Consider the following 16,656-nt stretch of genomic DNA (forward strand, 5'->3'; position numbering starts at 1 on the left):
TGTCTGGATGAGGGCTCTGAGCTCAGAACCCTGAGGCCCCACCTCCTAGTAACGTCCCTTGTAAACTCGGATTTCAACCGCTTAATTTTGACAGGACACAAATGTGCATTCCATGACACCATGTGTTCTCAACAAGGTGGTATCATTGCAAAGGGATGAAATTTAGTTTCTTGGAGATGAAAACATAAGTCATGGTAGGGTCACTGAGGGAAAAAGTCTGAAAAGTGCTCCATAGCAGGGAATGATGACGAAAAGTTGGGAACAGGACTTTCGAGCTGATGAGACAGAAGCTTGCATTTCTGTTTCTTGTAGCTGGTGGTGCTTCAAGAGTGATTTGCCCTCTGGGACTGTGCGGATTGTTTCCTGCGTAGTGAGGGGAAGATGCCCCTGTGGGGGCCACTTCCATAAACATAGTCACTTCCACCTCTGTACATACTGTGCTCTACCATGTCTGGACATTAGAAGTTAGAGAAGGCCTCCAGGTGAGATGTCACTAGTATTGGTGGTGTTAGGGTTCCTAAAATGATACCCCAACTTGTGGCACTTTGACATGTGCAGCTGGAAGAACAGTGTCTGCTCCAAGGTCTCTCAGACTTGTCACATGCCTCCTCCCTCCATTTCCAGATTTTTCTCTCATCTTTCTCTTCCAGAGTGCAGTGAGAGGTTTTTTCCCCATTTTGATTTATTTACCTAAAACTGGATCTGTCAAAGAGGATCACATTTGCCTACAAATTTTACTGAAATTTCATCAACCAGGAACTCATACTAAACTCATACTCCAGAGGAAGAGAATGAAAAATCAAACACCACATCTAGAACTCAGAGGCACAAAACCCAGGCTAGCATGTGTTTTCTGGACTTATCTCTTCCTTCAAAAATCATTTACTCTGTCTCTAAAATTGCCAAGAGCCTCCTATTTCTCTCTCCTCTATGAAGAAGGCATTTCTTTTTCATATTTTGTGTGGCATCCATGCATGTGTGCCCAGGAATAAATGTGTTATGCGTTTGTCTTGCCAAACTGTATCACTGGGGTCTTGGGCATGACCCTTTATAAGAGGGTTCTTCCCATCCCTGACAGAAGAAATAGTACTTTTACATGTAAGAAAAGGTCCACCCCCATGAACATGTAGGAAAACCAGTCCAAAATTGGATGACTTCTATGCCAGATAAGTACTATTATTCTTGCGTAGATACTTTTGGTCATGTGAAAATCTAAGTCTAAGATTTACATTGGCTAGTTAAATATTTATCAATTTCCAAAGAAAACCCTTACATTTGAAGAGAAGGTAAAAGAAGAAAAGAGCTTTTTCTTATGTTCTTAGAAAAACTGGGTTAGAATTTCTGCTCCTTGTGTTTGAATTGCAGATCAAGAGCTTACTCACTGAAAGACATTTGTCAAGTTGTGTGATATTTTTGTGCCTGAGTTTCCTCAGAAGTTAACAGGGATAATCATAGTATTTAACTCATTTTAAGGTTGCTGTGAGGATTAAATGAAGTACTGTATATAAGTTTTAAATTTTTAAAAATTGACAAAACTGTGTAATTGTATATTTGTCATGTACATGATATTATGAAAAATATATACATTGCAGAATGGCTCAGTATGGTTAATTAACATATGGAAACCTTACATATTTTGTTTTTGTTTTTGTTTTTTTAGGATATCTCAAAACCAACTTCTTTAATTAGAAAGCAACAAACATGCACATGGCAAGTGTAGAAATTTATTTTAACCAACATTTTCACTATAATGAAAATTACTCTTCAACATTGATCTAAGCTCCCACATCTGAAGGCGAGGGAAAATATTGCACTTTGCAGTTTCTAGCACTCCTCATACACAGCAAAAAGTTTACAAATACTTTGCTAGTTTTGTTTTTATACACTCTCCCAAATTCATGCATACACTCATTCCAAACCAATGTTAGGTTATCCCCCAAAAAGGGAAAGACTCCAAAAAACCATAACCTTAAAATTGCACTCAAGCTCTGTAAAGAAAAAATATAATAAATGTCTTGTACAAATTTCACAACAGTGAAGTGCTTGCCAAAAAGAGCTGATTATTCCTCATCTTCGTTTTCATTCTCCTGACCGGAGCCTTCTGATCTGTCACCCTCCAAGCGGTCAGCTCAGATATGATTCAGTGAAGCCAACATCCTCAACATGAAAGAGGCTGGAACTGTAATGGTGTTTCTAGTCTCCTCCAACACGAGTTCGTTTCAAGTTATAACTTCATCAGCAAGTTTTCGATTAAAAAACCGTGACTCCTCTAGTGGTGACCAGATCTTTATGTCATAATCTATGCCAGATGAGGCTAGAATCGGGTCAAATGGGTGTGGCTGCAGACAGTTCACCACGTGGTTGTCCGCCTCCAGAAGCATCAGGTGCTCAGCAGGATGCCGATCCCAGATCCCAGATGAAGATGTGGCCGCAGTCAGACCCGCTCATCACAAAGTTAGTGCCCCAGAAATTGGCTTCTTTTATCATTGTCCTGGAGTTGTGATGACCCTTATAAATCATCTTTACTAGTGGCCTTCTAATGTTCAAGGAATCCAGCTCTTCCATTTCTTTCCTTTCTTTTCTCCGCCGGAAGAACTCCTGAATACGTGCAATAGCAGAGTGTCTATCCCCAGGTCCTGCTCGGTACCTTGCCCCTGGGATCAGGATGGGGTCATCATCGCTGTCATCTGTGTCCTGCAGAGTGGAGTCCTTGGCTGATGACTCCTCATGAGATGAAGGCCCGATGGCTTCTGTCTGGGCCTGGGGCTCGGGACTGGTGGTGCCCTCACTGCTCGTCTGAGCTGAAGGCTCCGCTTCCTTCGCTCTTTCAGACAAAGTGGGCTCTGCCGGAATTCCACAAGGGCTACCCGGAGTGAGAGCACTCCTTTCTCCTGAGGTGGGATCTGATGGCTCAGGTGCGAGGTTATCTAATTGTGCTTTGTCTATGCAATCCCGAACTTGGTTTTCTGCAGTTGTACCTTCCTGACCTTTTGTCACATCCTCTAATGATTCTTCAGGAGCTTTTGTCTCACTGTCTCCTTCTAGTGTTTGTACTGAGCTCGGTGGGACCAAGGATTCCTCCTGATCCTCAGATTTGCAATGGCTTCCATTTCCTCTAGAACTCGAGGCAGTACTGCTCCATTCATCTGTAAAGTTCAGTTTTATTGTGCTTGTAGTTGTTCCTTCTGTGGTGTAGTGCAAACTTAAAACTGGTTCACCTGTCCCTGGTTTAGGGCTCAGCTTTTCATTATTGTTATCAGGCTGATGATGCGCATGGTGTCCAGAAGCTTCCGCGGACTGCCTTTGCTCGCTGTCTGGAGAAGACAGCAAAGAAGTCGAGCGGGGGCTTCCGGTGGAAAAGCCGACTGAACAAGCCTGAGCAGACGTGGCAGAGGATGTAGCAGGCTGAAGAAACTGCTCGGCTGGGGCATCTACGTCCATTGCAGTTTCACCCGCTTCCAGATCAGGACTCGATGGGACCGCAGGAAGAGTGGAAACATCTGACTGACTTGTTCCACCTCTGGGGCGAGATCTTCCTCACCCTCTATTGCTTTGTGCAACTTCACTTGCTTCTTCAAACCATCTTGATAACATATCAGACATTCTCTGCATCAATGATACATTGGGACTTTGCTCTCCATCTCGTTCTCGTTCACTCTCGGGCCTTGCTCTGGGTCCAGTATCTGACCAATCACCACGAAGTCGCAAACGCTCAACTGGAGGCTGCGGTAACTCTTCTCACCTCTCTTCTGTAGAAGGAGTCTTCACTTCTCGTGCTGTATCATCTTTTGGGTTGAAAAGACAGATGTAATCTGAAGAGTAACTAACGAGAATCTCTTGTCCATCTTCGCTACAACACAGAGACGTCACTCTACAGGACTTATTGTTCAGATGGGAAGGGATAAAGCGGGCAACCATTCCAGTAATCCCTCGACCTGCATAATTCCCTGTAGCTCTTGTTCCCAGCATTCTCCGATCACGTATTCGTACTGAGCTATCAGAACAACCGACAGCGAGATAATATGGTACTGGTGGACAAATAGCAACTGATGTGGCAGCACGTCGACAGTTAATTAAAATAGCATCTTTGCGATCTTCTTTTGTGCAGCTAGTTTTGATGTGGGTGTCAAACCACCTAACAGTTCCATCTTCACCACAAGACAGAAAAGTGTAAGGATCATTTGGTGCAGCCATAATCTCATAGGTAGTTCCAAAATGGCACATAAACTGGCACTGTCTGTTGGTGTCCGCATCTTGCTCAACATTAGTATAAAATATAACTCCATCTCCGGAGCAGGATACAATCTGCTTATCATTTGTGCACGGTAAGAACTTTGCACTAAATATATTTGCTCGATGGCCAGAACGAATTGTTGTCAAAACCTTTCTGCTGTAGGGATTACTAATTACTAACTTGGTGTCATCTGAGCCAGATAAAATATATTCTCCAGTGTCATTAACACAGCCATCATGCACATTTAGGGTTGCTTCAAGTTTCAATCTTTGGATAAACTCTTTTCTTCCCAGGTAGCGGCTCCGCAGCCTGGATGGATCCTCCAGGCCCAGCGACCGTCACCTCACGTCCCACAACAGGTGCGGGCAGGAGCCGCCCTGAGACATGGCGAGGCCGCGCCGGCTGGGACGAACGCGCGGGGGCGGGGATGCGTCCGCATCAACTTCCGTGCTCCTCCGGCACCATCCGCGCGCACCTTCCGCGAGCCGCAGGGCCTCGCGGGTGCAGCATCTTAGCGGCGGCTTCTTCCCCGGCGGAGCCCGGCCGCTCCCGGTCCGAAGCTCGCTTCATACTCTCCGCCTCTGACGACCCAGAACCTCCAGAGATCGGCCTACTTTCTGTTTTTTCTGATAAGAACAATTACTATCTATCCTTCCGCCATTTTCAAAATATAATACATTGTTATTAAGTATAGTCACCACACCATGCTATAGACTTCCAGATATCATTCCTTTTATCTAATTGAAATTTTGTATTGTTTGACCAACATTTCTATGGTCCCTGGTAATCACCATCCTGCTCTTCTATGAGTTAAACATTTTTAGATTCTACAATGAAGTGAGGGCAGGTGGTATTTGTCTTACTGTGCCTGGCTTGTTTTCCCCAACATGATGTCTTCTAGGTTCATCCATGTTGTCGCAGACAATTTCAGTGTTTGTAAGACAGAAAAGTATTCCACTATGTGTATGCATCATGTTTTGTTTATCCTTTCATCCACTGAAGGCCAGTGAGGTTGACTCCATATCTTGGCTATCATGAGTAATGCCACAATGAACACAGGCATACATATATCTCTTCCATAGACCAACTGCATTTCCTTTGAATATGTACCCAGTTGCGAGCTTGCTAGACCATATGATAATTCCATCTTTAATTTTTAAAAGAACTTCCATACTGTTGTCCACAATAATTGTACTGATTTACATCAGTATGGAAGGATTCCTTTTTCTTCACATCTTCACCAACACTTGTTACTTTTGTCTTTTTGATAAGCACCATTTGAATGGGTGTAAGATGATATCTCAGTGTGGCTTTGATTTGCATTTATCTGATGGAGATTGATGTTGACTTTTTCTTCTACGTACCAGGCATGTGTATATCTTCTTTTGAGAAGTGTCTCTTCAGGTCCTTGGCCAATTTTGAATAAAATTATTTGTTTTTTGTGCTACTGAGTTGCTTGATTTTGGATATTATCCCATTATAAGTTATTTTTTGTGTTCTTGATGATAGCCTTAGATGTATTTTTTCTTTTGAGAAGCATCTCCTCAGTTCATGTGCCCATTTTAACTGGATTATTTTACCTTGCAGTGAAGTCTTTATATAATCTGGACATTATCCTCTGTTGGAAGAGTAGCTGGCAAAATTTTTCTCTCATTATGCAGGCTGTCTCTTTATTCTGTTGTTTCTCTTGCTGTGCAGTAGTTTTTTGGTTTTTTAAAATTTGATGCAGTCCTACTTGTTGATTCTTATTATTTCCTGGACTGTTGAAGTCCTGTTTGGAAAGTAGTTGCCTGAGCTTATAACTTGAAGTGTTTCCATTATGTATAGTGTTTCCTGATAGCAATCTCAAAGTTTCAGGACTTATTCTTAGGTCTTTGATCCATTTAGAATTGATTTTTATATAAGGTTCTAAATATGGATACCCAGTTTTCCCAACAGGACTTGTTAAAGAGGCTTTCTTTTCTCCAGTGTATATTTTTTAGACCCTTAGCTAAGATGGCTGTAGCTGAATAGGTTTGTTTCATGATATTTTATTCTATTCCATTGGTTTATTCCATTGGTCTGTTTTTATGCCAGTATTATTCTGGTTATGTTACTGGGGCTGTATGGTATATTTGAATAAGGTATTGTGGTACCTCAGTATTGTTTTGTTTGTTCAGGATTGCTTTGGCTACTCTGAGTCTATTATGTTTCCATATGAATCTTAGGATTGATTTTCTAGTTCTTTGAAGAACATCATTAGTATTTTGGTGGGGATTACATTGAATCTGTAGATTGCTTTTGATAGTATGGTCATTTTAACAATATTAATTCTTGTGATCCATGAACATGGGATGTCTTTCCATCTTCTAGCTTCTTCTTTCAGCAGTGTTCTTTAATTATTTCACTGTAGAGGTCTTTCCGCTTCCTGGTTATATTTATTCTTATTTTATTTTTTCATGGCAGTCTTTCTTGAGGGAATAAAAGATTTAAAGAAGGCATGGTCTTTGTCTCAAAAGACTTAGCTGGCATCCAGGACAAGAGGGAGGTTAAATGGCACTTGAGAAGAAAGATTTCTTTCATCTGGGAGGTTGTTGCATTTGAATTGGATGTTAGGATGGAGGTAGTATGGGACACATGAAAATGTGAGCATGACAATGGCTGTTGAAAGAGGAAAGCAGTGTGACAAGTTGTAAAGGGCAATGAGAATGACAGTTGTAGGCAGAGAGAGAGAGAGAGAGAGAGAGAGAGAGAGAGAGAGAGAGAGAGAGAGAGAGAGAAATAAGGTTGGAGAAAGTTGAGACCGAAAGGAGTTTGTGTTTGGCTCTGCAGGGAAATGTGTAGATGAATGTTGTGAACAGAGCTTGTTTTGAGTAAATTAATTGGATTGGATTATCAGAAAGGGAGAAGAGTGAGATCAGACTAGGTAGGTTTGTGCCACTGAACTGTGGTTTGTGCTTTCGTTCCAGCTCTCAGCTTTGTATATTTTTACATCACACTCGTTCTTTTTAAAACAAACTGTTCAGACTGAGCCAGACTTACTATCAAGCTATTAAATATACAAATTAAGAAGGCAGCATGTTTTTGTGATTTGGCTCACTCTCCTATAAACAAGTTTATATGTAACTGACATTTCATGTCATATTTTAGCTTTTGTTAAAAAGAAGCGGAGGAAGAGTTGGAAATTAAATGGTATTTCAGCGTTTGAAGATTCCTCACAAAGCCGTTGCCTACATTGTAGTGTTTGTCTCCTTTGCTTCTGGATTCCACCCATTTGGGCTGAGAGGATTATTGGCAGTAGCGGAAATTTCTTCCAGCTCTACTGATACTGAATTATTAAAGGATGTATGAAAAGGAATTTGTTTTAAGCCACCATATTTATTGTAATTCATTACAGTATCAAGTAGGAAACTATTACAGGAACCAAGAATGAACCATTGTAGCAAGGACACCAAGAAATAGGTCTCTTCCTGGAACTCTAGCCTCTTAACCACACTGGCTTAGACTCCTCACCTGCAACTTAAGGAGAAGGAACTGAGCACTAAGATGAGAGCACTCATCATACATACATTTATGTCATGCGTTGTGTGAGAGTTCTGTTGCAGACTGTGACCTTAGACTTTCTCAGCAAATCCTTCTTCTCCCCAAAATTTTAATTGAACAAATCATTAGGCATCATTTTGTATATTTTTAAGCCTTAATAGATTTTACTTGTGATTAGAATCAATGTCTGGTATTAAGAAGAAGAAGAAAATAGGTAAAAATCTCTTAAAGAATTTGGTCTTGAGTAAGCACATTCCTACTTTGGCTCAATATCTGCTCTGGCCCGAATCTTCTGTGGCTCCCTGTTACTCATAAGGGAAAGTGCTGTGCTAGCACAGCGGGGAAGCAAGTCCCCCTATGAGAAGAACTCTGAGTAGTGTACTGATACTATGTCTGCAGTGACAGGGGTCAGAATAATACTGGTTCATGGGCAACTGGATAGTCAGCAGATTAGGAGGAAAAAGATGGGGCTATTAGCGGAAGAAGTATGTGGGTGGATCTTTCTGAATGCATGAAGACTATGGAGATATTTGTGTTCCATCGGAACGCTCATCAAAGGTCATCGGTGCAGAATGGATGCCGAGTAATCAGGGGGACAAAAATGAAGCACTCTGTAGATGTCAGATACATTTCTCCCAACTACCTCAGTGTTTGTTCACTGGGTCCATGAACAAAAATAGGCACAGTGACAGGAATGGGCTATGGACACAGACTTCCCTATACCACGGCTCACCTAGATACCAGGTGAGTCAATTTGCTATCAGAAGAGACCATTGCTGGATGGCTGAGATGGGTCATTCACAGGGCAACCAGCAAGTTATGATTCAAACCAGTGACCACTTTATCTTCTCGTTATTGGTACTTGTGGGTCTAGCAATTAAGGAGTACAAGTGGGGGTGTCTCTGTATTAGTTTCCTAGTGCTTCCATGACAATGTACTACAAACTAGGTGGTTCAAAACAACACAAACTTATTCTGTCACTTGCTGATGTCCTTGAGTCAAAAATGAAAATGTTAGCAGAGCAGCAGTCCCTCTGGAGGTGTAGTGGGAAAACAGGTTTTGCCTCTTCCAGCTCCCTAGTCTCCATTGGCTTTCCAAAGGTTTCTGGGATGCTCAGTAAGGAATCCGCATTGTATCACTGTATCCCAAATCTCTGCTCTGTGATCAAATCGCCACCTGCTCTTCTCTCTCTCCTCCTCTATATATCTCTTATCAGGACACTTGTTATTGGAGTTAGGGCCCATTGAGATAATTCCAAATAATTGATAATTCCTTATCTCAAGATCCTTAACTTAATATATCTGCAAGCACTCTTTTTTCAAATAAGTTAACATCCACAGATTCCAGGGTTTAGGGACTGGGCATGTCTTTAGCAGAGTCACTATCTAATGCACTACTGTGTTGAACTCAAGCAACTCTTTAAAAAGAAAGAGTGCCTGGTTGATTTTCGTCTTCTTTTTCATTTTGTTTTTTGACAAATTCTCACTGTGTAGCCCATGCTGGCCTCTAACTTGTGATCCTCCTACCTCAGCCTCTCGAGTGCTGGGATCACAGGTGTGCACCACCACAGCTGGCTTGCAGCAGGCATTATGATGCAGCATGTGTAAGGGCGGGGTCTACTGCCTGTATTGGGTCCTCAGGTGACCTTTATACAGCTTGTCCTTACACTTGTGTTTCAGAACCCAGCTGATCACATGCACCAACCCTTTAATCCTATATAAGCAGCACCACCTCTTTCCAGCTGCACTGCCTTGAAGAGTTATTTATCCTCTGTGAGCCTCAGTTTCATCTGTAGAATGAAGACAAAGAAATAATTTCTTCCAAGAGCTTTAGCGAGAATGAAATGAATTGATGTGTGCGAAGTGCTTAGAACAGTGCCTGGCTCACAGGAAGCCCTCAGTAAGCACTGCACATAGCTCTATGCATGCCTATTATCATCACTGGTGTTCAGTGGCGTGAGAATGGTCCCATCTGTCTCCCATCCCACTGGATGGGGGCCTGGCTGTACCATTTGTCAGCCTCAGGGGGCCACAGCCCTCTCTCAGCTCAAAGTTTGTCCTTACTAATATTCAAATCCTCTATCCTAGAATTATAATCCTAACAATGCCATTTTTATATTAATTTTATCCCTGGATAAAATAATCTGATTTACAACTTACAAATCCAAAGAATAGATATAAGGTTGATTTGATTTTCCAGGTTGCCACATAATAATATACTTATATAGTATATACACCTAATTATAATAATTGTACAGTATTATGATACATTGTGGTATGTTTTCGATGACCATAGCTAATGATATTATTAAAAATAGAGCTACTCAGTTTAATAACTATTATTGAGCATTTGTGTGTGCATGCATGCACCAGATACTGTGTGAGATCAGAAGCTGACCCATAACCTGCTGTTGAAGTTACTTATCAGAACACAGCCACATCTGTTTGTTGACAACCTTGTTATTTTTGCATTATAACAGCAGGGGTGAGTAGTTGCAAGAGATCATATGGTCCCTACACCAAAATCTAAAATTCTTACTATCTGAACCTTACAAAAGTATCTGCTGATCTCTCTGCTAGATGTTTAGGTTACAAAGATGCCAAAAAAAAAAATTATTGTACCTGTTCTTGAAGAGTTTACAGAATAGAGTGAAGGATAGAAAACAAAATCTCAAGGTAGTGGCGACATCTCTCTACTAATTGTGTGATGTACACAGATGAGGTTACAAAGAAATAAATGATTAGTTCTTTCCACAGGTTGTTTAAAAAAATCTTCTATGAGGAGATGAAATTTAAAATGATCATCACTCTATGTAAGAGTTTGTTCAGAGGACAGGAAAGAAAATTGAAGTGAAGATTCCGTTTGACCAAGAGAGCCAGAGAAGGAAGCAGAAAGTACAGGAATCCCTCATTAAGTTGCCCAATGTGAGCGCTGCATCTGGTGTGTAGGGGGACAGAAGGAGTAAGTTATCTGGTGGTGGGTGGTCCTAGAGAGAGAAAAACAGAACAAAGCCAAACTCGGTGACATGGAATCCCCTTCCCATCTTGTAGTTTTCATCAGAGCTACAGCAGCTTTTGGTATGACTTACATTTTCACAAATTGGCCCAGTGATCTATAACCATGGAAGAATGGAGAAAATAGGGGTGGATCTGGTCATTGTGACATTAGCTTCCTCTTCTATTCCTTTGTAAGCAAGTTTTCATGGCACAGCTGTTTTCTAATTGGGGAACTAAAACCAAAACAAAAACCAAAAAACAAAACAAAAACTTTCTCTAGTCTTGCTCACCATTCATTAATATAGGAATCTTATATTCCAAAGCACAGTACAGTTAATACAAAGGAGGGAGTACAAAGATAAGAGAAGAAATGTCTTGAGACCTCCCCACTGAGTCGTATAAAATGATAAGGAAATGAATTTTGGATAGAAGTTGGGAAAGCCACTTGCTTTTGTAGGAAGGGGTGTTTTGAAGAACAGATTTCTCACTGGAAAAGCTCTGCAAATGGCTCCTCACTTGGGATTTAGAAAATGCTCTCCCTTATAGCATTCCCTTGTCCTCGAAATGTCTCTTTATTGCCCTTGCTGATTGAACGTGGGACTCCTGTGGGGGGTAGATTGAACCTCCAGAATGCTTTCTTGAGAGAAGAAAGGTACAGTGGGAAGAATGCTGGGAGACACTGGGAGAAACTCTAGTGGGAATCTACAATCACAAGCACAGTTATCCCAGCATCATTCATAAGGTTTCAGTTCATTGTATTTGACTGGTCTTCTGTTTTCTTTCTGTTTGCTATTATAAATTGATCTTGAATACAGTATCATTTTTTAATGAAGAACTGTAAAACTGGTCTGTTATGGTGTGTGTGGTATTCACAAGCTTGTCTGCCTTTCTGGGTGCTGTAGTGGGTGTCAAGGGTCCACATGCCGGAGGCAGAATCCCCCTGGGTCAGCACTGGGAGGCGGTGAAACCTTTAAGAGATGGGTGGAGTGGGAGGTCCTTGGGATAAACACGGTTCTCATGTGATCCACTGGTAATTCTTACAGGAGGGTTGTGATAAAAGGGTTGGAGGCGAGCAGTCTGTGTTTCCCCGAGTAGCTCTCACTCAGCTGCTTCCAACTTGTTACTTACTTCCTTTGTGATCTTGAACACTTCCGGATCTGTAAAACACAGAGGTTAATATACTCAACTCTTGTGAAGCTACTAAGAAGATTGCATTAAGTAAAGACAATTCATAAACTAGCCAAGAAAGAGGTCATATTCCTAAGACTTGCATGAAACTCAAAAAAACTTAGAGACATTCTTATGATGACTTTTTAAAGGTACTTAATATCTTTCATATATACCATGAACCTTTAAACACAGTCCAAACTTCCATACAATAATCTCACTCTTGGAAATCCTTCTTAAGAAAATAATAGGTATTAAAATTACTTTTGATAGAAGAATTATAATCTGGATATTTAATTAATGAGTAAATAATTTGCCATTTGTGAATTGTTATGGAATTGTTAAAATAGTATTTATGATTTCATACTCTCTGGTGGAGTTTCTTTCAACTTGTCTTTAAAATAAAAATAGCAACTTGTGTCTCAAAGTCATGTCATTGGCTGGGCACAATGGCACATATGTGTAATCTCAGCACTCAAGGAGAATGAGGGAGGAACTTTGCAAATTCAAGCCTAGATTAGAAAATTTAGTGAAGTAGTGAGATCCTGACTTAAAATTTTTTAAAAAGGCTTAGGATGCAGTTAACTGCAAAAACCCTTAAATTTAATCACCAGTACTGTAAAAAGAATCATGTTATTGATATGTGATAATGTCTTTTCAAGGAAAAATATATGAAAACCTGTGGTGTTATGTTCATATTCACAGCATTGAACATGACTACTGGCACACAATTTAGTGCCATAATCTCTGCAATTGTCTGTACATTTTCTAGTCAATGGAGTTGGATGGAAAAATGCCAACCAGCGGCCTTCAACTGAGCAGCTTTGCTCTCATGCCCTTCTGCCATGATGTACCTGCCTTGGAACCTGCTGAATGAAACATGTACTCAATTCTTTGGGACTGGGAGCTACATTAAACATCCACTTCTGTATATTGTTTGTGACTGGGGTCTTGTCCAGCAATAGGAAAGCTAATGTAGAGAATTGGTACCTAGAGCAGGGTTCTTGCTGTGACTGTGTCTGACTAGGTGGTTTAGATTTAGAAGCCTTTGGAGCTGGCTTGGAGGAGGAGTTTGGAAAGTTTTGGAAATGTGGGCTAGAAAAGTCCTAGAAAGCTGTAGACAAAGCTTGGTGGGTGAGTCTTATTGGAGCTCAGAAGACCAGAATGCTGATAGGAATGCAGATCTTAAAAGCTGGGGTCAGGAGAGTTTAGCTGAGAGCAAGGACTAAATTGGTAGTTGAACTAGAGAGCATGTGTGTTACACTCTAGCAGAAAATTTGTCTACATTTTGCAGACAAAATATTCTAAGACTTTGCAGAAGATTGAGATTAAATGTGGTGGACCAATTTATCTGGTGAAAGAAATTTCAAGACTGCCCCACATTCAGGTTGTGGCATGAGTACTACTGGCTACTATTTACCAGATCTGTGATGAGAACTGGGGTGGTGGTGGTGGGGCGACAAGAAGCAAAGCAGAAAAATTTTAAAAAGTTAAATTTTGTCCCAAAAGGAACCATGTATAAAGTTGAGGACAAAGAAAGTGTGACTCTTGAGGAGATTAGCCAAAAAAAGAAACCAAGTATTTGGTAGAGGGACAAAGTAAAAAGATGCCTTGGGAGCATATCAGGAGTCAGCAAGACACCACAGACAGCAGGTCCAAGGGTTTGAAAATACACGATTTTTAGTTCAGAAGAGACTCCCTAAGTCACTTGCTCAAGAAAGGCTGTCTAAGAAATTGGAATCTTGGGATTCATTTCACTTTGCTCAGTCATTCAGAGACTTTAAGGCTGATGAAGCCATGGTCCAAGGGGGCCCAGTTGCTGCCCCTGGTAATGGGAGACACTGGCATGTGATGATGGCTTTACACATGTGCAGAATGAAGAGTTGTGGTGTCAGGGAGGCTTTCACCCAGATTTTCAGGGAAGCCAGGCAAGGAGATCCTGAGTGGGGTGTGTGTGAAGCTGTCAGAATAAAGCCAAAGGTGCTGTGGAGACCCCAGGAAGTTGGAGATGCTAGGAACTTGGAACATCTGCTGAGGAAAGGTGTAGGCTATAAGTGGAGCCAGCCCAAGAGAGAGGCCATGTGGGCTACAAAAAGTAATGCCATGTGTGTGTATGTGGGGGGAAGAGCTGTCCAAGGCCTTTGGAACTCACATTTTACCACCATGTACTTCCATGCTAGATATAGTGCTATAGGATTCAATGCTTTCCCTGCTGGGTTTTGGTCCTATGCTTTTCTAACCCCTTTTTGTTTCCTTTTGGAACAGGAACATTTACCCTGTTCCATTGTACTTGGGGGTTATGAAACTTTTAAAAAAATTTTACTGAAGTTAAAAAAATTTTATTGTTCCATTGTACTTGGGGGTTATGAAACTTTTAAAAAAATTTTACTGAAGTTCATAGCTAGGAGCTTGTTTTGAGTCTCAGAAGAGACTTCTATTTGGAATTTCAAATATGCCAGAACTGTTGAGACTTTGAGGAAAGGATTGCTGTTTTGTGGTGGTATGGAGGATAGTTGTATTATGTTGGTGGAATTATGAACTTGCTGTGTCTTTATTTGGAGATTTAGTTGAAGATGTGTTTGGCACGTAGTTGACAAGGGGTGAGGTGTGGCACATAGAATGGAGTATCAACTGGATTGGCTTTGGGATCTGCCTGGGACACATTCATGGATATCTGGGTGGTCATGGATGCATGACCTTGGGGTCTGCATCTGTCCCCTCCTCCTTTCTGCTCTGGTGCTGTTCCCTGCTCTGTGTTTGAGCCACCATGAACTAAGCAGTTTTTATCTACCACACCCTTCCACCATGATATTTCTGCCTTGGCGCAGCCAAGCATGGAGTGAAACTATGGGCAAACTAAACCTGTCCTCCTTTAAGTTGTGGGTATTGGGTATTAAGCTGACTAATTCACCATGCTGCTATTACATAAGTGCTGTGTTTTCAAGGAGCCACAGATGTCTCCCTCTCCATCCTGCCCCTTATCTGTCTTTTAAGATCATTTTGTAGAGGCTCTTTTCAGAAAGCAGAATGGGAAATTATGAGGTGAGCAATACTAGTGAGAGGTGGTTACAACTGTCCTTTTGCTTTCTGAGGCAAGAGCTCTCTTGAGGAAGTACTGCACAGTGGACACAACAGGGGAGGAGCTGGTAGGGTAACAACATGGCTATGCAGTTCAGGGAAGCACACAATGGAGTTAAGAAAGATGCCACTGTGTGTGTTAAAGGAGAAATTTACAACAAATCTAGTTTAACAGATCTTAATTGGCTTCTTTTCAGATTCTAGAATTGTAGCACTCTGGACTCAAAATGGTTCAGAGTGCCCTGCTTACCATATGTCAGGTGACATATACCCAGAATAAAGGAAGTAACATATAGAAAGGGAAGTGAGATATAGAGAGATAGTTCCCATTGGTTCCAACTCACATCTGTCTTATTTGAATAGAGTTTTTGAATAGTTGGTTGTTTGTAATTGGCTGAGATTCAGCTTCATGTTATAACAGTAGCTTACAGCCTGTTTACACATCAAGGTAAGTTGTGGTTCACTATGCATGCAGAAACCTTTAGGCTAACCTTAAACTATATACAGAAGGAGCATTAGGCCAAAAAATTCATTTTAACATGAGCCAGAAAGTAGTCCTGGGCAAATGCCTACTAGACATTGGCTAGCAGCTGTGAAAAAGAACTGTAGTTATGTTTTAAAGAGAAGATGATGGATATGAAAGGCAGAGAACAGAGGTTAAGCTAAAAATAGTTAAAACTACCTTGGCTTAGCAATAGTCTTCGGTTTGTCATTCCAGAAGGCCTACTTAATTCCAAGTAAACAAGTATAAAAACATATTCCAATACTGTTAGTATTTTAAAAAGTACAAGTGTAATAAAAATCTGACAAGGACTTGACAATAAAATTAATTACTCAGTAAGCCATTTGTTTGACTATCTAAAATTTAAAAAGTCAAATAGTGATGGTTTAAGAAGATAAGGTTTGTTCTTCTCTCAAATAAAAGAAAACTGGAGATGCAGCTCAGATCCACAGAGGGCCTGTGGTACCCTACAATGAATGGGGCATGTTCCTTCTAGGGTTCCCTGCCATCCTCAAGGTGATCCTCCAAGATGGCTGCCAGCACTTCTGCCATTGTGTTCAGGCAAGGGGCAAGAAAAGGAGAAAGGGACCTGTACTCGATGACTCTTTCTCCTTCAAGGACCTTCCTGAGAAGCCCCCATTGGACAACTTTCATCTAAAATTAATTCATTGGCCAAAACCATGATAAATGGTCACTCTTTTTGTAAGGCTTTTTGGAAAATCTAGTTTTCACTGGGAAGATTTCTATACCCAATTAAGTCCAGGTTTAATTAGTAAGAAAAAAGAGAAGAATTCTTAAGAAAAAGAGAAGATATAAGGTCAGCAAATTGTAGTAATGGCCACATCTACAAATTGATGAAAGTCATACTGACATTTGTCTTTTGCTTTTGGGTGTGAAATAACAGTAGTGAATAAGATAATGTCTCCACATTTTTGAGAGGAAAAATTCAACCCATTCTCTTATAAGTAGTAAAGCCACAAGTCATATGAGAGTCAACTAAATAAATTTTCCAATATACAAGGGTTTAGAAAATATACCATCTGTGTTCATCAGATTTCAGTTGCTATGACAAAATGCCTAAGAAATCTTAAAGGAAGAAAGATTAATTTTGGCTCATAGTTTCTAAAGTTTCAATCCATGGGGTTTTTTTTCTCCAT

The 16,656-nt window shown here is 40.8% G+C and overlaps 1 pseudogene; it reads right to left on the reverse strand.

Moving 5' to 3' along the window:
• Positions 1 to 1,666: 1,666 nt before the first annotated feature.
• LOC101706963 (DDB1- and CUL4-associated factor 6 pseudogene) lies at positions 1,667 to 4,620 on the reverse strand (annotated as a pseudogene).
• Positions 4,621 to 16,656: the final 12,036 nt, after the last annotated feature.

The sequence above is a fragment of the Heterocephalus glaber genome, unplaced genomic scaffold, assembly GCF_053883595.1.
Source record: "Heterocephalus glaber isolate CG9 unplaced genomic scaffold, H.glaber_assembly_v1.0 deba00001572, whole genome shotgun sequence".
Classification (NCBI taxonomy): domain Eukaryota; kingdom Metazoa; phylum Chordata; class Mammalia; order Rodentia; family Bathyergidae; genus Heterocephalus; species Heterocephalus glaber.